The sequence below is a fragment of the Vulpes vulpes genome, unplaced genomic scaffold, assembly GCF_048418805.1.
Source record: "Vulpes vulpes isolate BD-2025 unplaced genomic scaffold, VulVul3 u000000644, whole genome shotgun sequence".
In the NCBI taxonomy this organism is placed as follows: domain Eukaryota; kingdom Metazoa; phylum Chordata; class Mammalia; order Carnivora; family Canidae; genus Vulpes; species Vulpes vulpes.
Window position 1 is genome coordinate 709,033 of NW_027325787.1, and position 15,396 is coordinate 724,428.

The 15,396-nt window shown below is 50.4% G+C and overlaps 1 protein-coding gene across 1 annotated transcript in view; it reads left to right on the forward strand.

Moving 5' to 3' along the window:
- KCNK13 (potassium two pore domain channel subfamily K member 13) overlaps positions 1-15,396 on the forward strand; it is a 94,779-nt gene that overhangs the window by 45,868 nt on the left and 33,515 nt on the right. The window lies entirely within an intron of this gene.

The window sequence follows — 15,396 nt, forward strand, 5'->3', positions numbered from 1 at the left end:
GGCTGAATAATGCCTCCCCCCACCAGCATAGCTCCACACCCTAACCTCTGGAGCCTGTGAAAATTACCTTTTATTGGCATAGGGACTAGATAGATGTGATTACGTTAAGGGTCTTGAAATAGGGAGATAACCTGGATGGTCTGAGCAGGCTGCTGTAGTCACAGGGATCCATGTAAGGAGGGCACAGGGGTCCTGTGAGCAGAAGAAGGTGATGCCACAATGAAGTGGAAAGGTTTGAAGATGCTGTGCCCTGGCTGTGCAGCTGGAGGCAGGAGCTACGAGGCGAGGGACACGAGGAGCACAGCTCTAGAAGGTGACAGGGACCAGGGAAAGCTTTCTTCCCTAACATCCTCCAGCAGGGACAAGCTCTGCCCATACTTTGACTATTAGCTCTGTGCAGCTGTTGTCAGGCTTCTGACCTCCAGAACTGTGAGACAGTAAACCTGTGTTTTTTGTTTTGTTTTGTTTTTTAAGATTTTATTTATTTATTCATGAGAGACAGAGGGGGGGGGGGGCGTGCAGAGATACAGGCAGAGGGAGAAGCAGGCTCCATGCAGGGAGCCCGACGTGGGACTCAATCCCAGGTCTCTGGGATCACACCCTGGGCTGAAGGCAACACTAAACCGCTGAGCCACCCGGGCTGCCCAACCTGTGTGATTTTAACCCACTAAGTTTGTGGTGTTTTGCTACTCCCTGCAGCCGAAGGAATCTCAGACAGCGGCCCATCAGCTGGCAGCTCAGTGATGTCCTAGTAAGTAAAGGCCTTGTCATCGTCACCACCATGCCCTCGTTCCCACTCACGGGAAGGGGACAGGGAGAGGCGAGGACACACATAATGCAGAAGTTGCCAGCCACTTCTTGTAGCTGCGTAGCCTCGCCTGATTGCAAGCAGAGAGAAAGATCAAGTGTTTCTGTAAGTGCTGTGTGCTTGCAGGAGGTTCTGCAGCCGTAGAAGGAGAGAAGGATGGTCTCAAAGGAAAACCAGCCGCTGGCATGGAGGTGATTGCACTCATTGGGGGAGAGATGCAGTGGCCTTGGCCCCAGAGAAAAGCAGCCCAAGGGAGAGAGGCTCCGTCCTTCATCAACAGGACCTGAAGGCCCAGGGTGGCAGCCAGGGCGACACCTAGGCCTCTGACTCCCCGACCGAGTCGCTCCCGGCGGGTAGGGACCACTGTGCACGGCGTGCTGCTAAGTGGCAGAACAATATACGTGCCTTATCAGACTGGTGGGTTTATGTAAATATTGACTTTCATCGACAGGTTTCTGTTTAATTAATTAAGGAGAATGTTTTGTTAAAAGGATAGATGAGAAGTTGCTGAAGCAGCGCTTGGCAGCGGCTGCCCTTTGCCTCCCTGTGAGCGCTGGACTTCCTTAGGATGTGCTTTACGCCCACGCGGGAACACGGCTGGGAGGGATGTCCTCATGCCAGAGCCCCGTCGTAGCGAAATGGCATGCCACCACTTTTGTGCCCTGTAATGGGATCACTCAACCCCCAAAGAACTTGGATCTCCTGGGTCCTGTTGCTGTTTTTGTTGGTTTTATACTAACTCTATTTTTGTTTTTTTGGAGGGTTTTTTGTGCCCTGAGAAATGGAGTACATACACATTGTAGAAAAAAAAATGTTTTTAAAGAAACTCCAGAGAGGTAGAAGGAGAGAGGGAAATCACACACAATCCCACCAGCTGCGGCACCCACCTTACAGCACCCTGTTGGACTTTCTTTCAGCCTTATCTCTAGGCATTTTTAACATACATATCCTGCATCTTTGTCTTAAGTAAGCACTAAAATGTGAAATTTTTTTTTTTTGCTTTTGATAGTTTCATAATAGTCTATGCTGAGCATGTACTGTATTTTATCCTCTCCTACTGGGCATTTAGATCAAAGCTTATTTTTCACTATTATACATAATGCTATAAGTACTGTGCGTACGAATAAACTTATTTCTCTATTTAGTTCTTTCCCTCGAATTGAGTAACAGAAGTGAAATTTCTGGATAATGGGATATGAATATTTTAATAGCTTTTTACTTGTAATTTGACATCGCTTTCCAAGAGGGCTGTAGCCATTTATATTTTAAGGATCGTGTGTGAAATCATCGGGTCTCGCTTGGACACAATATTCACACAACGGGCCAAAGGCATCCAGTATATGAAAAAAAAGGTGGAAGCTGTCATTTGGAAGAGATTAATGTCAGAGCTAATTTTAAAAATAACTGCTGAGGGGCACCCAGGTGGCTCCGTTGTTAAGCATCTGACTCTTGGGTTGAGTTCAGGTCATGATCTCAGGGTCATGAAATCAAGCCCCACATCGGGTTCCATGCTCAGCGGGGAGTGTGCCTGAAGATTTTCTCCCTCTGCCTCCCCCCCCCCATGCTTGCCCGTGCGCTCGCATATGCTCTCTCTCTCTCTCTCTCTCTCTCTCTCTCAAATACATAAATCTTCTCTTTAAAAAGGGCAGGTGGACTGAGAGAAGAAACAGTTTGCACGAACTTGTTCCATGACACTCTGTTCATTCTTTCAATACATACCCAGTAGGCTCTCCCATTAAAATCAAAGTGCCAGGGACCCATGGAAAGCTCTTGGCAGATTTCCCCTCACACAGGTTTTCCCATCACACGTTATCTCTGCAGCCACATGAAGTAATGACATTTTACCGGTGAAGACTGTGAGGTTGAGTGACTTAGCCAACAATCACACAGCCCATTAGTAGCAGAGCTGGGACAAACCCAGGGTGTGGCTGCTGCAATTGTATTTATGGCCCATATTCTACTGCAAGGCGAACATTAGGAGACAGAAAAATGGAAAGGCGAGCCCTGTCCCACTCCCCCACCCCGGGAGCCTACACTTCATAAGAAAGACTCCAGAGGCACCAGATATTTAAAAACTGTATTCGTTTGCTAGGGCTGCCCCGACAAAGCACCAGCACACTCTGTGGGGCTTAAACAGCAGAAATTCATTTTCTTGTAGATCTAGGGACTTGAAGTCCAAGATCAAGGTGTTTGCAGGGGTGGTTTCTTCTGAGGCCTGTAGGTGGCCATCTTCCCATATGATCTTCCCTCTGGGCATGTGTGTGTCCTAATCTCTTCTTATGAGGACACCACTCATATCGGATCAGGGCCCATACATAAGGACTCATTTGAACATTATGACCTTATTAGAGACCCTATCGCAAAATATAGTCACGTTCTGAGGTGCTGGAGGTGGATTTGGGGGGCACAGTTCAGCTCATAACAAAAGGTAATAGACTCTGAAAGGTTGTAAGTCTTCAGTTATGAAATAGGGCTTAATTTAAGCCAGTGGCTCTCTCTCAACCCAGATGCACTTAGAGTCACCTGGGGAATTTTGTGTTTGTTTGGGCCGGGGGCAAAGGTGGGGGGTTGTTTCATTTTGTTTTGTGTTAGCAAATAGCAATGCCCCCAGATCTCACTTGACTGGTCTGGGAAGGGTCCTGGCAAAGGTGGTGTTTAAAGTCCCTCGGCGATTCAAATGTGCAGCCAAGACTGAGAACCCTGTTTAACTGAAATACTAAAAAGCAAGACCTGAGTTGCTTTAGTTATTCTAAACCATCAGGCTGTCTGCCCAGCACACACGTAGCGTGGTGCACGGAATACCTTCCAATCAGCAACATAGCAGAGCAGCAGCGAAGCCTCCCACCCCCAGTTGACGCACACTCAGGTGGCAGCGTGCTTTTGCTCTTTCATTCGTTAAAGCGCATGGTCATTAGGTGAAGGCCTCTGACATGCCAGATATAATGCTGATGTGATAAACCGAATCGTGCCCCCCTCCACCAGATATCCATATCCTAATCCCCAGAACCTTGAATGAGCAGATTATTCTGGATTAGCCACATGGGCTCATTTTAATCATATGAGCTCTTAAAAGCAGAGAATCTTTTGTAGCAGAAGTCAGAGAGATAGGACAGGAGAGCAGGAGAGATTCACAGCAAGAGAGGGACTCCATCCACCATGGCTGCCTTTGAAGATGGGAGAGGGGGACACCAGCCAGGGATCGCAGGCAGTCTCCACAAACTGGGAAACTGGGCAGCTGGAAAGAGCCTTCTGCGTTCAATCAGCAAAGAAACAGGACCCTCACTTCTAAAGCCACGAGGAATTGAATTCGGTCAACAACCTGAGTGAGCAAGGAGACCTGTCCTCCCTAGCCGCTTTGGAAAAGAATGTGGCCCTGCAGACCCCTGGCTTTTAGCTCTGTGAGACCCACGTTGGGCTTCTGACCTCTGAAACTATGAGATGATAAATATATGTTGCTTTAAGCCACTAAATTTGTGGCAACTTGTTACAGAAGCAATAGAAAAATGAATACAGCTGAACTTTGGAAAAGAACATGTTCTCCCTGTTGCCATGGAGCTCAGCAGCTCAAGTTTGCAGAATTGATAAGGGGAGAAACAGATCAAGTTTTGAGGAACCAAGTCTTGGGCTCAAGAAGTTGTTTTTTTGTTTTTGTTTTTTTTTATTCCAGGGCCCTGGGTGGTAGGTGATGTGTGAGGCCCAGATTCTGTACTTGTTAGTGGAAATTTCAGCTAAAAAAAGAAAAAACCTCTTACCATTAATTGAAGGAAAAGGGGAATTTTTGTATGTACACTATAGGAAGGATGGATCCTTTAGAAAGGGTTGGCTTTTTATAAAGAAAATGTCATAATAATAGCTCCTCAGATTTCAGACGAAGTCCTATTCTCTCCCACTGCCAGCCCCCAAATCTGCTTAATTTTAGGATGAAAGCTGATGGTACAATCATATGCACCATGTAAGGAAATGCTCAAAAAAAAAAAAAAAAGAAAAGAAAGAAAAAAAGAAAAAGAAAAGAAATTCCTCTGGAACGCCAGTCTGGCTCAGTTGATTAAGGGGCTGCCTTTGGCTCGGGTCAAGATCTCGGGGTCCTGGGATAGAGCCCCATGTTGGGCTCCCTGCCCAGCAAAGAGTCTGCTTTTTCCTCTCCCTCTCCCACTCCCCCTGCTTGTGCTCTCTCACTCACTCACTCTCTCTCTCTCTTTCTGTCAAATAAATAAATAAAATCTTAAAGAAAAAAAGAAAACTTACCATGATGATGGGGGTATGTCAAATGAACATAAGAGCCAACCAAAAGAAACTTTAATGCCCAAAGCTGGAATAATTGAGCAATAAAATTAAGTAGTGAGCACTAAAATGAAGTAAAAATTAATATGTGGGTAGCAACCCAGATATAAATATCCACAAGTCCAAATTAATTTAAGTAAGCGATTCAGTAAATAAATGGGGAAGGCAAGATGAGTTCCAAATAACTTAATGTAGATGCTCCACCCTCAAAAAGATAAATGAACACAACTCCCCCCGACTTACGTGCAGGTGCACAGTGACTGCCCTCAAGTGCTCCAGATGGAGGAGGTAGGGATGGAGTTAGAGGGAGGGAACCTGGCACACTCATCCTCGGCCAGGTGATGAAGGTTCCAGCATCACGTGTGCGAAGTCGTATGGACAGTGCGTTTCTTTGATGTTGTACGATGAGAATAGCACTTCCCCCTCTGTGGTCTTCCTCCCCAAAGATACGATATTAAAACTGTCACCCCCACCTACTCATCCAGTAAATCTCACTTGAGGAACATTCTACACAATACCTACCCAGTACTTTTTAAACCTCTCCAGTCCCCCAGAACAAGGAAAGTCTGAGGAGGTGTCAGAGACCCAGTGGTGCCCGTGGAGACATGACTCAGTGTGAGCCAATGTCCTCGATGGGTTCCTGCAACAGCAGCAGGACATTAGATAAAAAACAAAGGAGATCTGAATAAAGTGTGGACTTGAGTTAATAAGAATGTGTCAGTATTGGTGCATGAGAGCGAACCAGTATACCACAGTCACAGAAGCTGTTAGTAATGGGGATGTGGTGCAGAGTCCGTGGGAACTCTGAAATCTCACAATTTTTCTGTGAATCCAGAACTAACCTAAAATGAAAAGCTCATTTTTTAAGTAGAAAAAAAAATCCTATGTGCCTCCCAACGGTTTCTTCTACAGCACTGTAAATGCTCTGTCGAGTAAGAAGAATCTTTCTGCATTTTCCAAAGGGACAGAAACACTCACGGAAAGGGGTGGACGGGGGTGGGGGGCTCCCCGGGGCAGGTCTGTTTAGGGGAGGGGGCGTTTGTCCCTCAGCTAGCTTCCACGTGAGAGCGCTCATTATATTTATTTTTTGCACACTGCTGTCCCTGCTTCGCATACGATGCACTCCTCAGAGCGTATTAGAGCTATTTGGTGTTCCAGGAGTATGTTTCATTCGACAAAAGTACATTCTGTGACCACTTGAGGACACTTTTGGGAAATAAGGGAAACACATACGGCAGAAAACAGATGGAGCTCTGTGTGTCGCCCGAGCAGAAGGCAAACCCGGCCTGACCCTGGGCCTCTGGGGGCCCAGCCGCCGCCCCTCTCATTTAGGAGCACCTGCCACAGCATCCAATGGGTCTGCACACGGAGATAAAAATAGAGGCCTTCCCCTGCAGCCCGTCGGGGGGACAGGAGTGTGGTGCATCTGCTGCTTCACTGCGGTCGGCAGGGCGCAAATGTTGAAGCACTTTGCGAGCTGGCTGGGCTCTGCCTCCAGATGAAACTTGTGCTTTCATTCAGGGAAAGATGGACAATTTTCCAGTTTCTTTCCAGTCCCAGGGAGGAATCAGTTGGTGATAAAAATAAACAAATAAGGTTTTTTTTAAAGATTTTATTTAGTTATTCATGAGAGAGAGAGAGGCAGAGACAGAGGGAGAAACAGGCCCCATGCAGGGAGCCGAACGCAATACTCGATCCCCAGTCTCCAGGATCAGGCCCTGGACCAGAGGCAGGTGCTAAACCACTGAGCCATCCAGGGATCCCCCAATAAAAAGTTTTTAAGTAATGAAAGCTCCTCTATGTTTCTAGTTCCTGCCCTTTCAGGGGCCTGGGGCCAGCTGCCCCCCCACCCTCGCCACTGCTGGTCAGCTCACTCCTTGTCACTGAGTCCATGCCACTGCCCAGCACATCGTGGGCCCTTGGGTGACCCAGGGACCTGTGACCCAGACATGGCATGGGGGCTGCACAGGGACCCACAAGAGCCCAGGACCTAGCCTCCTGGAGACCGAGGCTGGAGAGGAGGAGAGAGAGGGGAACTCTGTGCTCGGTCAGGCTCCATCAGGCCGGGTCCTGGGCAGGCAGTGGTCCTTCTCCCCTGGCTCCCCTGGGCACTTGGCTCACGCTGTCCCTTGCACAATCCCTCCCCTGAGCATCTTGCTCATCGGGTGAGAGCCCGCGGGGCATGTGGGCAGATTCCCACTCCCCACCTTGCGACTTCCTGTTTGGTGCGGCGGGAAGGACAGAAGGACACGTGTAGCTGCCCTGTGAGAGTTGTGAGAGTGGGGGCGTGGGTTCTGGGATTCCCCACGGATCCCGGTGAGGATGCTTGCTCCAGAAAGGCTGCCAGAGGCAGGTGGCAGGACTTCGTGAAGGACTGGACGCCCTCAAGGGGGGAAGGTGGGCAGGCCCGGGGTGGGACGTGCACTGGGCTTCGGGGGTCTCGGGGGTCGGGTCTGCACGGGGTGTGAGTCATAGCTTGGGCGCTCCCACCGAGGGTCTTCCTCCTGCCCGAGGGATGGGCCATTCACGGAAACCACAATGGGGAAAAAAATGTATATATATATATATACATTTTTTCCCAAGATTTTATTTATTCACAGGACACACAGAGAGAGGCAGAGACACAAGGAGAGGGAGAAGCAGGCTCCCTGCGGGAAGCCTGATGCAGGACTTGATCCCAGGACCCCAGGGTCACAATCTGAGCCCAAGGCTGATGCTCCACCCCTGAGCCACCCAGGCGCCCAAGCATCTGACTCTTGATTTCTGCTCAGGTTGTGACCTCAGGGCCTCTCACGAAGACCCAGGGTGAGAACGGCCCCAGGTCTCTCAGGCCCTCCCATGCCTCAGTTTCCTCCTCTGTGGGATTATAGTCAGTCCTGTCTGCCTCTTAGGGATCCAGAGGGGCCTGTGAGGTGAAGCGCCTGGAGAAGGGAGGGGGGCCCTCCACTCGGGCCACATCTGTCCGCCTGTCCAGAAGGTTCGGGAAGCACGAGGGCTGTTGCCATTTCTGCACGAGGTCACGGCTGCAAGGCCCCTCCTCTCATCCGGGCGCCCAGCAGGGTGGTGCTGTCCTTGTGCCCGTTCTGGGTGGGGGCCTCCGCCCCTGCAGTCCCGCCCACCTTGGTCACCGCATCCGCAGCCTGGCCTGCGGCTCCGGTGTGACCTGCTCCCCTGTGGGGCTTTGCCCAGCAGCAGCAGCAGCGGCCAACCCTCCGGAGAACTGGCGCTGGGCCTGACTCGGCTCAGACCCGCTCCTACCCAGACCCCCACCCCACAATCTACACCGGAGGTGGCTCCACCAGCCGTCTCACTGGCCCACGACACAACCGCCTCAGGCCTGGAACACCTGCTGGCAAGGGAAGGAAGCCGGGCCCAAGGATGGCGGGTTGTGCTTGCAAGATCCGGCCGAAGAGGCAGATGTGCAGGGGCTGGGCGGTTCGAGGTTGGGGATGGCCCCCATGGGTGTGAAGCTTCTGGATGGGATGAGGCTTCTTTATAGGGTGATGGCTACGTGCCATGACTGGCGCGACATCACACGATTCACCCTGCCTTTTTTTTTTTTTTTTTAAGATTTTATATATTCATGAGAGACAGAGAGAGAGAGAGAGAGAGAGAGAGAGAGGCAGAGACACAGGCAGAGGGAGAAGTAAGCTCCCTGGGGGGAGTCCAATGTGGGACTCGATCCCGGGACTCCAGGATCACGCCCTGGGCCAAAGGCGGCGTTAAACTGCTGAGCCACCCAGGGACCCCCTCACCCTGCCTTTTAATGTAGGATTTAAATATCGTACATTTTATTTTTTTTCTTTTTATTTTTCAATACCCTATGATTTAAATTGTGCGCTTTAAATGGGTGAGCTCCATGGTTTGTGAATTATACCTCGTATCTCAATAAACCTGATTTAAACAAAAAATCGCATTTAAAACAAACGCAAAAGCAGCACAGAGCCGTCGAGGGGCTTGCCCACCGTTACCGAGCTAGCAAGCAGCAGAGCTGGAATTTGAACCGGGCAGGTTGCGTTCTGGGCCCACACTGGATGTGTCTGGGTTCCTCTGACCCCATCTGTGTGCCCAACACACCCCAGCTGCTGCCTTGGCTAAGGCTCCCCACACAGGCTCCCTGCACCTGCTCCGGGCCCTGGCCTCTCCTGAAAACACGTCCCCTACAGTGCCTTTCACCATGTCCCATAAGACAGACTACCTCGTTGTTCCATATAACTATACGTGCTTCTGGAAAAGGGAGACTGGTCCTGCCCACCACGCGACCCCAGGGTCTCTCTCATGTCTGGCACCGAATGCATAGGCTGACTCCTGACTCCGGCCGCAGTGGTGGTTCCTGGGCTGGTCCCTTCTGGAGGCATCCTTTGGCACTGGCATTGGAGAAGACTCCTGAGGGGAAACGACCCCACGTGGGATACCCTCATGAACACGATTGGGTTTGGCGAGCCTGACTGACGGGTACGTCACACTAGTGAGGCCAAGGTGGCCAGTCTAATCTCCACAACGGGTCACAGAGCATTGCTTTCTTTTCTGTGATTGCAAAAGTGAACCCTCACCTCAGACAGCCTTCTTGGAAAGCCTGTGCGGCCGGTAAGATCAGAGAGCAGGCAGGGATGTGTATGGTTGGGGAAAAACACATTACTGGCTCTGGAACCATCTCATGTCCAGGTGGTAGGAATAAACATATTATCCCCTTAGGTAACAGAGGTGACACTGCTCAATTTTTCACCACCTGTCTTGCTTCCTTTTGTAGTTTAGGGGGCCATAGCCCTGGAGGATTAGTGGGAACCCCACTGAAATTGGGCAGAGGTAGGAAGCTTGAGAAAAACTAAATTTCTCCACAGGGAAGGTTCAAAGTGCACGAGATGTTGAGGTGTACAGACACTCACGCATGTACAAAGCCCGAAGGGAAATACGTCAATCAAGGTATTAGCCGCAATAGCAACTCATCCCTTAGCTCTTACCCCCTGCTGACTTCTCTAGAAACTCTTTTAACTTTTAACCCTCGTGCTCCCAGACGGTGGGTTGTCTCTGGCTTCACTGCTGCCGGGGAATCATTACTGCCAGGAAGTGTGTTATTTCCCTTCTCCGATGGCAGGATGGCAAGTGGTCTTGAATTGCTCTGCTTTCCTGCATGCTCTGGATTTTCTACAGTGGATATGGCTTCTTAGGAATCAGAGCCTATGAGATGTTATTATCAACAAAAAAGTGATTAAAAGACAAAGCAGCAAACCGGGCAGCCGGCAGCCACTGAGCAAAGACACGTCTGCAGGTGGCGAGGCTCCCCCCAGCAGTGGGAACTGGGGAGCTGGAGGCAGCCTGTCGTCTGACTGGGGTTTCACCCCGGCTGCCAGGCTTCCTAAAGGCTTCCTTCACTCCCGGCTTACTTGGAAAGTCATCTGTGACTTGCTTTAAAGTCTTCATGTTGTTAGATCAGAGAGGAGTTGGGCCTCGTGGCTCATTTGGGGGGATGCTCAGCCCCATGGCTGCTGACCCAGGGCTTCCAACAAAAACACAGGGATCTGTGCCTAATCCTCCAATGGGGACTCATTCAAAAGGAAAACAGAGATAAGGATAAAGTGGGTTTCATGAAAGAAAACCCTCCATGTGCTTGATGATTTCTTGGCAAAGGAAGGACAGGAAGTGCGCGGCTGGCCTGCCTCTCCTTGGGCCGCCTGGGGGCCTGTCGCGCCAGCCGTGGTGTGTGCCCCACATTTATCTCACTGGGAACCAAGGGAAGGGAGGTGCGGAGGTTCATCTGTATCTCAGACTGCTTCAAGGCTGATAAAGGGTGCAGCGTAAGTGATTTTTCAGATTTTCAAAACATAGAGATGTCGAGGTTCCATTGTTTTCGGTGCGATGATGACTGCCCAGTATCAGGTATGAGAAGACCTTTGTCACCTCCATCGACATATGGTGGGTGATTTTCACCTACTCACAGGCATTAGGCAGAAGATGGCCTGTAATGTATCGGTGGGATGTGACTCCCGTGTCACAGGTGGGCGTGAGAAACGTCTAGCCTCCCTTGTGGGGAGGGTTGGAGAGCACTTGGCTTGCTTTTTCATTCTGTGTTGAAGTTTTTCCTTCTGATTTGAGTTTGGGGACATGGCATTGTTCATGGAGCGTTAAAGAAGTTTCCCAAAGTACCTGAAATGACTCATCAGACAGCTCCACATTCACCATGACAGCCAGGCATGCTGATAAGCCACTTTTCTTCCCAGTCTCCCCCAAGGAGAGAGAAGAACATGCATCGTGCTGTCTTGTGTGATGGAACCACTCCCCGACAGGTGTGCGGAGCACAGAGGCAGGCCTTGGGTCACCTGCTGCCCGCACGAGCCACCTAAGCCGAGGCCAAGGCAGCAGCGGTGTGGACGGGCCAACTGGTGTTGGGAAACACAAATGTGTGACTCAAGTGGGGAGTTTGGTCTGAGGGTCATGAAAAGTGACCAGAATGTGGGTGAGAGCAGATGGGCTGGGAAAATGCAGCAGGTTGAACGTTAAGCAAGTTTGTGTGTCTTGGGTGTGCACACCCCACATCTCTGGCCTGCCACTTCCTCATTTCCTGCAAAACGAAGTTTATGTGTAGAGGGTTCCTGATCCATTTTGCAGGTCTCTCGTTTGTCCATCACAGAGCCTGGCTTCAGCGCTTGTGGCTCCCACGCAACAGGTCACTTCTGGGTGGGAACAGACAAGCTGGGAGCAGGTGGCTACTGATGGAGGTGGGACGTCTGGGGACCGGGAATCTGGAGACACTAACCCTGTAGTTCCCAATCCCAGGAGGGAGCGTCCTTTAACAAGGACCCCATAGAAAGCGTAAGATAAGGCTCTTAGCATAGGGACAAAGCTTACTAATTGATTACAGGGTTGGGGTTTTTTTTATTATTATTTTAGTAAAAGCTGAATTGTCTAAAATTTTACTAAAGATAAAGTAGTCCATACCAATGGCAGTCACTCTAATAAACACAACACATAGCATCCAGTAGTAAAATACAATGGTTCCTTCCTCTGCTGTCTCTCCAGCCAAGTGTCCTGAGCTATTTGAGGCTGGGAGCCTTGCATCTCCATCGTCACCCCAGTAGATGCTGAATGAAGGCTCCAGGGGGGCTGGGCTGGGTGGGGACACCCGGGACAGGGAAGGCTCCCTTCACTCCAGGTGGGATGGAGGGTGAATCCAGGCCAGTCTGATCTCAAACACCGCTTGGGGTGGTGAGTGGCAACCACCAGGTAGGTTTGTAAAGTCAGTAGGCTACTTTCATTAGCACCTTCGTGCGTATTCTTCTGGCAAAGACAGAGGATGAAAGAGAACCCGAAGAACAAAGCAGAAGGTGACAAACAGGCAGTGAAAGCTCCGCTGTTTGTAGGGCACGTTACCCACAGGCCCCGGAGCAGCGCCCTGAGTTTTTCCTGATTCCTATTTCTTCTTTTTATGTTCGTGCTCATTTAAGAGGAGCCCACGTAATCACACAAAGACGTGGCCAACATTGTTCTCCTGCCTTCACGGCCCTTGGGCTCCTCCCTCCTTTCCGCGCGGGGGGCATCTGTGGCTCCACTGCACCTGCGGGCCGACAAGCTCACCTGAGCTGCAGGTCTCTCCCCCCACCCCCCCAGCCCCCGCTTTTCTGCAGTGTGGCCAGTGCTCCCTATTCTTGGTGTAAAATGCTACCCTGGGAGCCAATGAAAGGAAGCTATTGTGAAGTTATTCCTAAAAACGGAGGAAATAGATGAGCTGTACAAATGTAAGCAGGCTAACTGACTCTCGGCTGCGTGTCCGTCGTGGCAGGGCTGCCAGTTGTCGGGATTTACTTTTCCACGCCGTAGCTGGCCACAGCGATGATGAGCGTGCACACACCATGGTGCGTTTAAAAAACCTGTAGCTTCTTAGAATTAGAGGCTGATTTTGCTGTTACCCTGGCAGGTAGGTTAGCTGTTAGTGGGAGACAGGGCGGAGTCAGGTGGGGAGGTGTCCTGTACCCCCACGACTCAGCCCTCGGCTGTACCTCATCTCTGCCCTGAGTCATCCTGGGGTCATTTCCCGGGTGGTCAGTACCCGTAACGGGAAGTAAAATCAAAGGTTTTTATGTATATTTACTTTTTCTTTTTTTAAAGAAAAAAACCCAAAATGTATGAAAGAACCTGAAATAAAAGTCAATGAATCTGACTTTTTATTTACAGTGTTCTAGTCCATGCATTTTTAAAAAAAGATTTTATTTATCTATTCATGAGAGAGAGAGAGAGAGGCAGAGACACAGGCAGAGGGAGAAGCAGGCTCCATCAGGGAGCCTGATGTGGGACTTGATCTCCGGTCTCCAGGATCATGCCCTGGGCTGAAGGTGGCGCTAAACTGCTGAGCCACCAGGCTTCCCTAGTCCATGTCTTTTTTTTCCAAAATAGAAATATCTTTGTTATTTTCTGTTTATAAAAATAATTGTAGGCACAGCTGAACACAGGGGAAGAAGGGAAGGATAGTAAAAGATGCTGAACTTTAGGAAACACACTGAGGGCTGCTGGAGGGGAGGGGGGGTGCGGATGGGGTAATCGGGTGAGGGGCATTGAGGAGGGCATGTGCTGGGATGAGCCCTGGGTGTGATATGCCATGGAAGAATCACTAAATTCTGACCTAATCTGAAACTAATAATGCACAATCTGTTCACTAAATTGAATTTAAATAAAACATTAAATTAATAAATTTATAAATAAATTAATAAAACATTAAATAAAAAATAAAAGTAACTGTAGGGGCGCCTGGGTGGCTCAGTCAGTTAGGCATCCGACTCTTGACCTGGGCTCAGGCCATGCCTCAGGGTGAAGAGGTCGAGCCCCGCCTTGGGCTCCACACTTCATGTGGACTCTGCGTGAGCTTCTCTCTCTCCCTCTGCCCCGCTTCCCACTCCCATGCTTTTTTCTTTTCTTTTCTTTTCTTTTTTTTTTTTTTGAAGATTTTATTTATTTACTCACGGCAGACACACAGGCAGAGGGAGAAGCAGGCTCCGCACAGGGAGCGCGACATGGGACTCGATCCCGGGATTCCAGGATCATGCCCCAGGCCAAAGGCAGGTGCTAAACTGCTGAGCCACCCAGGGATCCCCCGCTCTTTCTCTTTTTCTCTCTCTCACAAAAATAAACTTTTTTTTTAAGATTTTATTTACTTATTCATGAAAGGCACGCAGAAAGAGAGGCAGAGACGCAGGCAGAGGGAGAAGCAGGCTCCATGCAGGGCCTGACGTGGGACTCGATCCCGGGACTCCAGGATCACGCCCTGGGCTGAAGGCGGGCGCTAAATCACTGAACCACACAGGCGTCCCTAAACAAACCTTTTTTTAAAAAAATAGAAATAAAAAATGGATTCTCCCAGTGCCTGGCCTCACCTGCAGAGGTGAGCTTTGAGAGGCTTGCTCGTTTCTTCCAGTTCTGGGAGACCCACTAGGCGCTCCCGTTAGGAAGCGGCGGGCTCGGACACTGTGCACACCACGCCGGAGGCAGCCGCTGAGACCTGGGGAGCCAGAGCCGGGGAATGGTCCCGGTAACGGTGACACGGTGATGCGTCCGGAGCCACCATCCTCCCCACGCCAGCTCCCCCCCACCCCCGCGACGAGGTAAATCCGGCACGAGAACTGGACACGCAGGGAGATCGTTGCGATGCGTTTCATTTTCATGTTGCTCCTCTGGGCATCGCGCAGGACGCCCGGGAGATGCCGACGCGCCCTCTGAATGATCCGAGGAAGGTTAATCATGTGCAGTAGAGTTTGAGGGTTTACAGATATGGGAACAGAGCTGAGGATAAATGTGCCAGTGACTTCCATAGGTTTTAGGTTCTGTAACGAGAAAGGAATCAGCAAAGGGGCAGGACAGTGAATTTTTTTATGATCATTCCTCCGGCCACTCTTGGCAGAGCGGGGACATTTCCTGGGCAACAGGTACATAATGGCAACTTCAAAGCAGCCCTCGGGGTTGGGGGCCGTGGCCGGTGGAGCCCCGCACAGCGGTCGGCAGCACCTGTCACCTTAGGGGGAAGCCACCTGTCTCTCAGTGGACCAGTTCAAACTCCTGCCCCAAGAATGAATGAAAGGAAGGACATAGGGGAATCCCTGGGTGGCTCGGTGGTTCGGCGCCTGCCTTTGGCCCAGGGCGAGATCCTGGAGTCCCAGGATCGAGTCCCTCCTTGGGCTCCTGGCATGGAGCCTGCTTCTCCCTCTGCCTGTGTCTCTGCCTCTCTCTCTTTCTCTCTCTCTCTCTGTCTATCATGAATAAATACATAAAATCTTAAAAAAAAAAAAAAAAAGGAAGGAAGGGAGGAAGGAAGGAAGGAAGGA